This window comes from Engystomops pustulosus, chromosome 6 (assembly GCF_040894005.1).
Source record: "Engystomops pustulosus chromosome 6, aEngPut4.maternal, whole genome shotgun sequence".
Classification (NCBI taxonomy): Eukaryota; Metazoa; Chordata; class Amphibia; order Anura; family Leptodactylidae; genus Engystomops; species Engystomops pustulosus.
The window spans coordinates 150,112,286-150,123,078 of record NC_092416.1 but is presented as its reverse complement, the minus strand read 5'-3'; positions in this window follow the sequence as shown (position 1 = coordinate 150,123,078).

Genomic DNA, 10,793 nt, shown 5'->3' with positions numbered 1-10,793 from the left:
AAGTACAGCCACCAGCAGATCAACCAGAAATAAAATATATAACGCTATTGTAGGCCTAAGTAAGCCGTTTGGATTCTCCTATGGCTATTTTCTAGCCAAGTATGAAAGCACACTGCTATGCCAGATGAGATGACGCTGAGTTATGAAAAAATAAACGTAAAATAAAAAGTAAATGGCATACTGTGCCTAATTGCAATCAAACCCCTAATAAATTTTCCCACTTTGGTGTTTGAGGTGGATATGTGTGTCACTAAGAGCTAAACACAACGGTAGCAAGTCCCCCTGCTAATTCCTCACAATATGGTACTAGCTGCAAATAAAAAAAAAAAATGTATAACGTTATTGTAGCCCTAAGAAGGGCTGTTGGGTTCTTGTAGAATCACTCCTGCCTAACACTATTCTAATAGAACACCCTAACGCTTTCCCTGACCAGCAGCAGCTCTCTCCCTAGCGGCATCCAGACACAGAATGATCCGAGCAGCGCAGGCAGGGGCTAGTCTATTCCAGGGTCACCTGATCTGGCCAGCCAACCACTGCTATCGACGTGTAAGGGTACCACGTCATGCTGGGTGGAGTGCAGAGTCTCCTGGCTTGTGATTGGCTCTGTTTCTGGCCGCCAAAAAGCAAAACGGCGGGAGATGCCATTTTCTCGAGCGGGCGAAGTATTCGTCCGAGCAACGAGCAGTTTCGAGTACGCTAATGCGTAGTATGTTCGCTCATCTCTAATTGCAACCCTGAAGAGATCTACTGGATTTATAAACTTAACACCCTAAAACCATCAGGACTCAATGAAATGACAGAAACCGTACTTACTTGAAATAACAAAAACCGCACCGTAGCTGTAACAATTTCTCCTCCCTCTTCCAACCTCCGTCCCCATCAAGCCAACCAATTCTATCACCATACTACCCTGGAAACAAACCCAATCAATACACACCTCAATTTTGACATCCCATGCTATCCGCAATATATCTATACGATGAGCGACGGCTCGCCGCTGTCTGCAATACATCCAGGTAAACAGCGACAGCTCGCCTTCTGGTTTTTGGACTCCCTCGGCTTCCGTAGCCTGATTGACTTGGAGGATCGCTACGAGATCATTGTGCCGTATAAGTGAGTTCACGCAGTGGGGCAGATTTACTTACCCGGGCCATTCACGATCCGGCGACGCGTTCTCTGCGGTGGATTCAGGTCCGGCCGGGATTCATTAAGGCAGTTCCTTCAATGTCCACCAGGTGGCGCTGCTGCGCTGAAGTTCCCCGGAATGCACTCAAGTTCACCGGCCTATCCCTAGTGAAGGTAAGAGCAAGCTCCACAACACTTTTTTTTTTAAAATGCGGCGGTTTTTCCTAATCCGTCGGGTTTTCGTTCGGCCACGCACCCCGATTTCCGTCGCGTGCATGCCAGCGCCGATGCACCACAATCCGATCGCGTGCGCCAAAATCCCGGGGCAATACAGCGAAAATCGCCACAAATCGGAAATATTCGGGTAACACGTAGGGAAAACGCGAATCGGGCCCTTAGTAAATGACCCCCATTATGTTCAGTTGAGACATTTCTGCCCCCTGTCAAAAGTAGTTTCTATGTTATACACATTTATAGCAAATAAGTGGTTCTCTATAAGCAGAATAAAGGAACAACCTACCCACATTTAAACCATTTAACCTGTTGAACAAGGCAATGGATACAATCAAAGTATATAACATAGAAAGGTAAGTAGGTGTTGTATAAAGCCTAAATACATTACACTGCACACGGAACCATGGTGTTCCAGTCGGTAGAAGAGAGATCAAGGAGTTAAGTCATGAAATGGAGGTGGAGGGGGTAAAGGGCTCCCCACGCGTTCCGTCTCCTACAACACCTACTTACCTTTCTATGTTATATACTTTGATTGTATCCATTGCCTTGTCTACATTTGGGACCGATTAGCACACACAGTCAGGTGTCTACAGATTACTCTGGAAGTGTTACATTTCATGTGTGAGGGGGTTTTGTTGGTTTACGCTTACCTGTGTAACCAACCTTGCATTTCTTGTATGTACGTAGTACTTTTTAATTGATTTTAATTGTGAGTTTTTTGTATGCTAAATATGTTAACCCAATAAAGATTTGTTCTAATATTCCATACCTTGCCTTATGACACACCAACTTTGTTTTTTGGTTTATGCTATGTGTGTTGTCATGTGCCATAGGAACAAGCATCACTTCCTTGTTTTTTAACTGTAAATTTTTATTAAGGTTTTTTCATAAAATAGAAATAGGAATACAATACCGTAGATAGGAACTACAATATTCATTGTACAACACAGCAAAATATACAAGAGATTCATCTCATTCCATTTTAATAATGTATGTGACATCATCACAGGTAGGGCAGGTCAAAGCAGAGGAAGTGACAGATAAGCATAGGTTATCCAGCTCAAGAATTTAAAAAAAAAAAAATCCCTGCCAGCAATCTCATATACAAGGATAAGCACAACTATGCACTGTTGTTTTTTAAATTTTACATCTCACAATACAAGATTGTTGTTAACACATAAACTTCTCTCTAGAGTGCAGTCATATGAGTAGTTTCTGTATGGAAGTACCTGCCAACATATATTCTAATCCGACACACTAGGATTAGGCGAAGACTGTGGGAATGCAATGCAGTGGAGAAATTTCATCCATCATCTTTCATTCTGTCAATCATTGCACTGTCTACATAGTAAATACATGAGGAAGCACCAGTGGGACATAAAAATCACCATAAGCCCCTTCTTATTATCAGTGATATCAAATTTTCTATAGTGCATTTTTATATAGGAAACAGGATTCTAATTCAGTAGTTTACACGGGTCCAATAGTTCAGCAGAAATATGGGTTTGAGATGTACATGGAATACAAATGCAGAACTGCGTGTGGGTAATAAATCATAACAAACGCTATGTACATTTATTGCAATCTCCACTAATCACAAGCTTTTAATTAGCAACAAGATAAAATGGCATCAACTATCTTTAAGTCACAGTCATCCATTCCATTAAAAAAAACAGAAAAAACTCTTCCTTATATGCCTTGATCTTGTATATTCATTTTGGATAATTACAAAAAAAACACATTTTCAATTAAAATGAATAAGAAAAATGGAGTACACTGCACCGCACAAGCCTCTCTCTTTGTAAACTTTAATGGTCTACATATATAATTTTTAATTAAGGCTCATCATAGCAAAGCAGATAAAAGCTTTGGGCACAGGATTAATTGGCATTCAGGCCAAAGTCGTGTGAACGGTAAAGATGGACGACTCTTGACAGATTAAACAATTATTATTTTTCTTATTAATATGATTTTACATTGGGAAACCGATTAGTTGTTTTTTGGATTGGGTATGGCATTTATTAGACAATAAATCAAGTCTGAATCTTTTCTGATTCACTTCAAACAAATCTTACTCGATGGCACATAACTAATAATGTCATTCATCCCAGAGTTTAGGGAGCAGGAATGAATGAGGGAAAATGAAAGAAAATTGTAGAAAGAGCGAGATGAGAAATTGTTATTAAAAAAAAATCTGCTTTTTAATGGACTAGAGGGGGAAATTGAGCAACAAGGGTTCGGACAGATTTTATTCAGACCTGATTTGTATCTTGAGAAAAATTCAAGGAAGATTCTCTGATTTAAAGGGCTTAGCTAATCTTTTTAGTTGCCCATGTGCCTTTAAAGGGCACCTGTCACCAGGTCTGTGTCACTTGTCCTGTCACCTCTACCTGTTGGAGCAGCTCACAAGGATCCATCCCAGCCTTTATCTAGTTATTTCATACATTATTCATTGTAAAATCATCTATTTTTTATCATGTAAATGAGGCTGGTCACATGGTCAGAGGCAGTGATGTCACCCCTGTTCCCCCTCCCCTCTCCTCCCCCGGCTCATCTCTGTGTGTAATGTATAGTAAAGCATGGCTAGTGTGTGTGCTGCATCTGCTGACATGCTGGATCCTCCTAATATACAGGTGAGAGACACAGACATCAGCTACACATGAATCTGACATGTTCTCCTGTAACATGGCTGCCTGGAGCTGCTGTATCTCTCCTAAACACACACACACACACAGGCTGCAGGGGGCGTGGCCACCAGCACCAGGAAGCACATCATTATACAGCCTCACATCATTATACAGGCTGTCAGTCATGCACTGGGGGTGTGGCTGTGCCTCCCACTCATGAATAGAGTGGACAGCTTGAATATGCTAATGCTTCATTGGACACTTCACAGGTCATTTGCATACAGCTTTAGGACCTCATTGCTTAGGTTTACAGGCATGTAGAGGGACAATTAAGGGATAGAGGCAATGCTCTCTAATGGCAGTTTATGAAAATATATTTCGTTTAGGGGGGTTATTTTGCATGACGGGTTCTCTTTAATGCTTTAATAAAAATTCCTGAATGTTCAACAATTGATTCATCATTTCTGCTACTTACTTTAGTGCCGTCTGCAAACTCTGTGTGGATCTTTGTTTACATGTCTGAGCACTGATAAATAGGAGAGGCTAAAGTAGGAGAGTAATGACTCATCCTGTTCTCTCCCCTTACCCTCTCCCTGTCTGTAAGAGAAAGAGACACAGTGGGTGACACCATTGGGAGGGACTGAAGAAATGAGGAAAAGAAAATTATGTATATATACAGAGTGCAGCATGGTGAAATTAGGTACAAGTACACATACATCACATACATGCAGAGACATGTCTAATGGAACAGATTTGTCAAAGTGGCCAACCTTTTTAAATCTTGGATGAGTTGCTCATAATATTTAATTTATAATTGTAATTTTTTTTAAAGGGTAAGAAATATTGGGGGTCATTTACTAAAGGTTCGAATCGGTCTTTTTCATTATGTTTCCCAAAAATTACTGGTTTGCGGTGAATTGCCCTGGGTTTTTGGCGCACGCGATCGGATTGTGGCGCATCGGCACCGGCATGCATGCAACGAAAATCGGGGGTGTGGCTGTCGGAAAACCTGACAGATTCGGAAAAACTGCAGTATTTTTTTTTAAAAAATGTGTGTCTTGACACGTGCTTAGCTGCACCCAAGATAGGATAGCGAACTCCGGCAGACTTCAGCGCAGCAGCGACACCTGGTGGACATCGGGCGCACTACCTTAGTGAATCGCCGGAAGACCCGAATCCTTGACGGTGAACGCGCCGCTGGATCGCGGCAGGACCGGGTAAGTAAATCTGCCCCTTTGTCTTTAAATATTCTCTAAAGCTGTATCTGAAGATTTACAGTGAAACCTCTCATAAAGTCTGCCCTTTAAAATCCCTCCATAAAAGCCTGATTTTATTAGTTTTCTATATTTTTCCCCCTATTATACTCTATGGAGACCACTCCTTTTTTAAAAACAATTTTCTGTTCAAAATTGATTGGTCTGCTCAAAGAGGTTTCACTGTATTTGTCTTGGGTCTCTTGCCCACTAACAATTTTATTTGTCCAATTCTACATCTAAGTCATTGATAATCTATTTTGGGATGCAGACATCTGATTTTTTTTCACAGCCTGATGATCTAATCTTATCAGAGCAAAATGCAACATGAACTACTCTGTTCCGAGTCTTGTGTGAAATTTGCCCATATAAGTCAATAAATGCATAAAAAAAATTGCATGCCGCTTGTTTCGAGGAACTAGCAAAGAGCTGTAAAAACTTGAAAATCTGTCAAATGGGACTAGGATTCCTAGGATGGTCAGATTAGCACTAGGACCAAACTGGGATCCAAATCTCCCAATTTTTAACGAATCAAAATGAAACGTTTTGACACTTGTTTTGTGCCATGATTGTCAATCCTACTGAAAAATGTTGGTTTGGTATTTTATGTTGTATGTAGGATTGTTTTTATTGCATACATTTCCAAATACTATAATTAATTTCTACTTACAACTTCTTGCTGGGAAAAAAATATGAAAGTTTCTAAATGTGAAACATCTTGTTTCGCGTTGATACCTCACAAATAGTAGCTGTTGCAATTATTTTGTGGTATTTTCAGATGTGATATATAACTCCACATTCACAGTTCTCCTAGACAATGTTAAAGGGGTTTTCAAGTCTGCTCACTCTATGTTCAGTTTATGCAGAATTATATTACTAATATTTTTATTTTTAAAGACTTTGGGGGGAATTGGTGAAGCGCTGGTGCATTGGTGGAGATATATTAATGTGTATATATATGTGTATATATATATATATACTAGACAGTTCTCTGCTGCGGCAGATTAATCCCTTTGTCTGATGCTGGATGATTAATCCGGTGCTGTATAAGACTGGTGAGTCCTACTTTGCACCTCCTATTAGTTGGTTTAGATTGCTGTGACAGTGCTGCAATAATGAATTTTCTGTCACAACCACACCCCCTTTGAACGAGGATATGTTCTTTGTTCTGAAAACAACCGCAACGCGTTTCAAACGCACTATGCGTCCTTCCTCATGGCTGTATAATATACAAAAGACAAACTCACAGACTTAAAAAGAGGGAAGTGGGTTGTGATTGGATTATCATCACCTGTTACATTGTTAACCCTTTTCTTCCCGTATATTTAACAACAAGCTTAAGATTCAAAAAATAAACACATATAAACACATATAAACATGTTAAAAACATAGCATAAGCTATATGTTATACTCAACTGTCTTACTACAATTATAGTATGGAATAATCTCTCAACTAATGGGGGATACATTTAATGTCTAATCTGAACATGCGATAATAAAACATCCGTGGTAGGTATAGCAAGTGTGATCGTAAACCAACTACGTTTGTATATCGTGATTGTCCAATAGAACTAATGCAATCGCAGTCTCATTTGTGTGTGTGTACACGGTCCTAATGAAACTAACATGTCCATATTAAACGTTATAGTGGTTACCTAATGCTGTCAGCTGGAGAGAAGACGGCAGCAGTGCGCGGCAGTCTCCCCTCGCAGGATCCAGCAACACACATAAACCGATGAATACCACCTCTACTCAAAAATTCCTAATGGGAAATACATTTAATATATAATCTGAACATGCGATAATAAAACATCCGTGGTGGGTATAGCAAGTGTGATCGTGAACCAGCTACGTTTATATATCATGATTGTCTAATAAAACTAGTGCAATCACAGTCTCATTTGTGTGTGTGTACACGGTCCTAATGAAACTAACATGTCCATATTAAACGACATAGTGGTTACCTATTGCTGTCAGCTGGAGAGAGACGGCAGCAGTGCGCGGCAGTCTCCCCTCACAGGATCCAGCAACACACATAAGCCAATGAATCCTACCTCTACTCAAGAACCCAAAAATGGACAACATCCATCGGACCATGACAGCCCCAATCGACCCATGTCAACCAGCAGACACAATGGGGCACATTTACTTACCCGGTCCAGTCGCGATCCAGCGGCGCGTTCTCTGCTCTGCATTCGGGTCCGGCCGGGATTTATGAATGTAGTTCTTCCGCCGTCCACCAGGTGGCGCTGCTGCGCTGAAAGTCATCTCATCGCGCCGGAATGCACCACCTCGGACCAGGTGAAGGTAAGCGCTTCCCAAGCGACACTTTCTCGGTTTTTAAATGCGGCGGTTTTTCCGAATACGTCGGGTTTTCGTTCGGCCACGCCCCCCGATTTCCGTCGCGCGCAAGCCGGCGCCGATGCGCCACAATCCGATCGCGTGCGCCACAATCCCGGGGCAATTCAGGTACAATCGGCGCAAATCGGAAATATTCGGGTAACACGTCGGGAAAACGCGAATCGGGCCCTTAGTAAATGACCCCCACTGCATGAACGAGCGTACAACAAAACTAATCGACCAGACAGCGGCAGCATCAATCGCACATCGGTAAGAAATATCATATCCCACTGACATAAGAGTGGATATCCCGGTATAGCTAACAATGTTATATGGCCTTAGAAAGATTTCAGGATAATTATGAGGAAATAAACATTAGTTCTATTGGACAATCACGATATACAAACGTAGTTGGTTTACGATCACACTTGCTATACCTACCACGGATGTTTTATTATCGCATGTTCAGATTAGACATTAAATGTATCCCCCATTAGTTGAGAGATTATTCCATACTATAATTGTAGTAAGACAGTTGAGTACAACATATAGCTTATGCTATGTTTTTAACATGTTTATATGTGTTTATATGTGTTTATTTTTTGAATCTTAAGCTTGTTGTTAAATATACGGGAAGAAAAAGGTTAACAATGTAACAGGTGATGATAATCCAATCACAACCCACTTCCCTCTTTTTAAGTCTGTGAGTTTGTCTTTTGTATATTATACAGCCATGAGGAAGGACGCATAGTGCGTTTGAAACGCGTTGCTGATGTATATACCTTTTAAACTGTTACGCTGAAAGAGATTCTTTTGTATTCGAGACCAAGGTCCGTTAATAAAAGCATGAAGTTTTAAACTTTCAAGCATTGATGTCCAAATCCTGTAGCTGGATCCAAGTCTACTAAAAAGCATGCAGCAAATCCTCCTGGTCCAGGAGGGGATTTTCAGCACGGAAAAGACATCCACATGCAACACTCGGTGAGCAGATTTTGTACTTTTTATCATTCATTTCTGAAAACAACCTAAGGATTGTCTAAAACCTTCAGTAAATGTGGCTTGTGGCATTTTATGTGCAAATTAGTAAATTTGATACATCTCCCCCATTGTACCCCACCCTGCCGGTTGATTGGATATACTAAGAGACTCCAACCAGTAAAGACTGCCTGGCATAGAAATGTGCTATAACTAACAATAGCTACTGAGTCAGTGCATGGTGTCCCCATCCAGGTCGGCCCACTCCATGGACTCACACCACTCTCCTCCACACCCTTTTGACTTGGCAGTGGGAAAAAAAGTTGCAATTCCTGGCTATGTAAAAGGAATTGTGACTTTATCATGGCTTGTACGCCATGAATATTGGAATCTTATGACAGGATCCCAAAATCTCAATAATTCAAATGTATTCATACCAAAAATTGATTGGTCAAAACTCGGTCAGCAACAATTATATACACGTGTCTATTTTGAGGCTGCTAGATACATCATGGAAAGGTGCATGAAGTGTACTCATACATCAACCCCATCATGTCAGTGTTGAAAAGCTTTCAGCTGGTTAAGGCACTGGTTGTCTGCTTTTAAGTGCCACACAAATGTAAGGTTATTTGATCGCACTTTCATAGCCTCAAAATATATAGCATGTAATCTGTTCCTCCAATTATGCTTTTAGACTGTTCTAAAGACAGTACTACAGGCTACCAAATCTTGTGATGGATGAGGAAGAAGATCATTGGGGACATTGCTCAAAAACATTAATGGGCATATGTGAAAATGGAAAAATTGTTTGCAGGTTAAGGCTCGCAACTTTTTTTTGAAATTTGACCTGCGTCTCTTTATATGGTTATAACTTTTGAACACTGTTACTTATCAAAGCGATTCTGAGATTGTTTTTTCCCCACATGTTGTACTTCATTTTAGTGGTAAATTTTGGCTGATACGTTTTGCGTTTATTTACAAAAAAAAGAAAAAAATGATGAATTTTTAGAAAAATTTGCCATTTTCGAAATTCAAAATCACAGCGTTTTCAGGCAGATAAATTTACCACCTAAATAACTTGCAGAATAACATTTCCCATTTGTCTACTTTACATTTTCATAATTTTTGAAATGTTTGGATAATTTATTTTGACGTCACGCGGCCTACAAATCGAATAGCGATTTTCCGTATTTTCGGAATTGACTATTTTGGGGATAAATACTGTTTGAAATCAAATTTTACATATTTAGCAACAAACCCCCCTATATAACCAACCCATTTTCAAATCTGCACCCTCAAGCTATCAGAAACAGCATTTACAAAGATTGTTAACCCCTTGAGATCTTCATAGTAATTGAATCAAAATGGCGGTGAAATTTAGAATGGTCAAATTTTGTCGGTTATACGTTCATCTAGCCCTAAAATTTACACATTTCCAAAAGATAAAAAGAGAAAACTCACCATAAAATTTGTTCTACAATTTCTCCTGAGTGCAGCGACCCCCCACATGTGGACATTACTTGTGTTATGGGGGCACAGCAAGGCGCAGAAGGGAAGGAGCGCCCTGCAGCTGCCAGGATTTTAGTTTTCTCGTTGCCCCATTTCGAAGGCTATAAAATTTTTGCTTTTTCGTTATTGGGTCATGTGACGGCATTTTTTTTGCGGGACGAGATGCTTTTTCCAGTGTTACCATTTTGGGGTTGGTATCACCTATTGTTGAAAATTTTGGAACTTTTTTTGAGGTCATGAGTAGAAAAGCATCAATTCTGTACTGGATTTTTTACTTTTTTTTTTTTTTGTGTTCACCGTATAGCCTAATAATCCTGTTATCTTTATTCTATGGGTCGATACGATTACGGGGATACCAGACATGAATATTTTTTCTTATGTTTTACTAAATTTGCCAAATAAAACCCTAATGTGGGGAAAAATCTATCATTTTTGCATCGCCGTCTTCCAAGTGGCATAACATTGTTACGTTTTTGGCTACAGAGCTGGTTGATGGCTTGTTTTTTGCGGGACATGTTGTTCTTTGCAACAATATCATTCTGGAGTACGTATGTTTTGTTGATCACTTTTTATTGCATTTTTAGTGGGATATAATAGGTAAAAATCATAATTTTTGGCGGTTTTTTAACGTTTTTTTTTTACGGCGTTCATCATATGGGTTCAATAGTTATTTAGTTTTATTCTATGGATTGTTACGGACGCGGTGATACTATATATGTGGGGTTTGTGT